Source organism: Lactuca virosa, chromosome 8 (assembly GCF_052849685.1).
Source record: "Lactuca virosa cultivar CGN04683 chromosome 8, Lactuca_virosa_CGN04683_v6, whole genome shotgun sequence".
NCBI classification, from domain to species: domain Eukaryota; kingdom Viridiplantae; phylum Streptophyta; class Magnoliopsida; order Asterales; family Asteraceae; genus Lactuca; species Lactuca virosa.
The window spans coordinates 163259941-163262667 of record NC_136433.1 but is presented as its reverse complement, the minus strand read 5'-3'; positions in this window follow the sequence as shown (position 1 = coordinate 163262667).

Here is a 2727-nt window from a genome sequence, read left to right as displayed (position 1 = left end):
GTGTCAGATAGCCGAATATGAGAAGCTCCCGGGTCAAAGTTCTGCCCGCTTAATTCTCGATTTTCATCAGAAAGCTCTCTAAGTTAAGCTACACTTATTTTATTCAAGTGTAAGTTTTAATTATAGTTATAGTCGTCATTATGAACCTATAATTAAGATTTACCATTGATTCCAAGTCCTTATACTGATTGATCTACTTACGAGGATGATGTCTAGGTTGGATTTAGTGAGGTGTTTATTTGGGATTACCAAACAGTATACTCTGTATACCAAACAGACTCTACCTCCGATATGATCCTACATGGTTGTTCCTTACTTGATAGATCTTGATGTAACATTGGTATTAGTATGGAATCTATACTATCATTAGTCTATAGGAATATAAGACTAAGACTTAGTTACATGAACCTAGGTCACGTCAGAAGAAAAGCTAAAGTACCAAAATAAAGTTCTGCCCAAATTCCGAGGCATCCACTTATATCAAATGAGTGCATAGTTACTTTCATCTTACACATAGATATGAAGTATTTAGATAATTAAGTGATATTTGTGCCTATTATCTATGACTAAAACCTTCTGTGTTATATGTAATTATACGAGTTGATTTTATTTAATCATATATGTATTTTTATACTCATAATATATGGGGTAGTGAAGGGTACAAAGAAATGAAAATAATTATGAGAGTCCGAGACTTTTATAGTACTACCAGACTAGCAGTATAGTCAACTGGTAGGGTGTAAATTATGACCACAAACTAATCTAGACAAGTCTGGTCAAACATGGACATGCTTGCAACTTGTAGATGTTTATAAGCCATACACGGGCAGGTTTACGACATGTAGGTGTCAGCATATCGTACCAGGGCGTGTTTACAACCTATAGGTGTTAATAAATAATTTTACGGGCAAATCTACGAACTGTAGGAATTGATGAATCCTACACAAACAGATGTACGACCTATAGGTGTTAATGAAATGTACATGAGCATGTCCTCGACCTGTAAATGTTAAGGAACCTCATTTGTACATGATTACAAACTGTAGGTACGAATAAATTATTCACGTGGGTATTATGTTCACTCCATGATCATTTTATTAGCACATGTCGCTAAGGAATCCACGTCGTAGAATTGTTCACTTAGATATCCTTTAGGATAGATCCTTTTAGATTATCAGTTAGTATCAAGGAGTGAGAATAACATGAATGGGTAATCGGGTTAATTGTTTGATGTGAATTATATATTTATAACAAATTAATATTGTGGGTTAAAAACCCTATGTACTCACCTGGTTTCTCAACCTGAACCACTCAACTTCTTTGTATCATAGGTAGCATGACAAAGATACAAGAATGATGAGAGATTCAAGGAGATGTAAGTTAATCTTAATGGATCTTTTTATGAGCTCAATAATAAATTAATATCCGAAATAATAACGAAATATATAACAACAAGATTAATCAGTAAATATAAGTAAACATAAATACTTAGTTTAATTGTAACACGGTTTAGATTTAAACACGAGTTAGTAATATATGAACAACGTAAGTAATAGATGAAGATAATGAATATGTGGATTCAATAAAGAGTAATACAATGAACGTCTTAGAGAAGTGGTGCTTCGATCGATCAACATGATTATCTATAAATAGCTAAACAAGTTACATGATAAACAATAAAATACTCCGAAGTAAGGCGTCTTTGCTTGCCATGCTTTGACTGACATGACTCAACGACTACTCAATGTCAAAAAGGCGAACATTACTTTTTTGACATATACGACTAGAAGAGACAAAACAATCTACTGTTTGAGTCATCCTTCCCCATTCCGGTATCAATTCTTCAGTGAGATCTCCCAAGTCTTTGTAAAAAAATCTACTACCGCAACATCAAGACAGGTCTTCAGTATGTAAACATACGTCTTAGGTGCCGAAGGTCACTTCATGTTTCAACAGTTTTGTTTCAGTTATGACAATTCAAGATTTTATAAATCAATGAAAAACATTTCTTCGGAAATACTTTTATGGGACTAAATTTTGCATTTGTAATTAAACATTGTTTGAAATAAGCTTGTAAGGTCACACCTTATGATCTGATGAGTCAAACACATTACACGCTGACAACCAGCGCCAATGTCATCATCAACGTCAATGCCAGCTCTAGAATGATCAGCTTCAGCATGATCCCATGATCTTAGTGATAATTGTATATTAAGAAGATATCATTTGTATATTAGGAAGTTATATGTTGTATATATAGAATAGATATCTGATCCTTAATATTGGTTATTAGGATCAGATCTTTAAATAGATCAGTTTATTTTTGGAATAGAATCAATCCATTGATTAAAAGGATTCACTAGAATATATTAGTATATAATCAACATTAGGGTGCAACCCTAATGTATGGCTTTGTGCCGTCTAGGCCTTGATGGTCGTCTTTATGACATTGTTCTCTTGGAGAGAACATTCTTTCTTAGTGAAAGTGTCTTTGTGATTATACATGTTCTTCAGTTTTCTATTTAATCTTTGCTTTGTTTATTTGTTCGTTGTTATTTATACTTGAGTGTAACCGGTCGATACAACCATTCAGTTGGTATCAGAGCAGGTTTTCTTATACATTCAAGTTATCTTAGTTTGTTCGAATATCTATTCAGAAATCGTTTTTGTTGGGGTGCAAAGTTCTCATTGGATGTTGTAATTAGCTTACCCTCTTTAGATATGTAA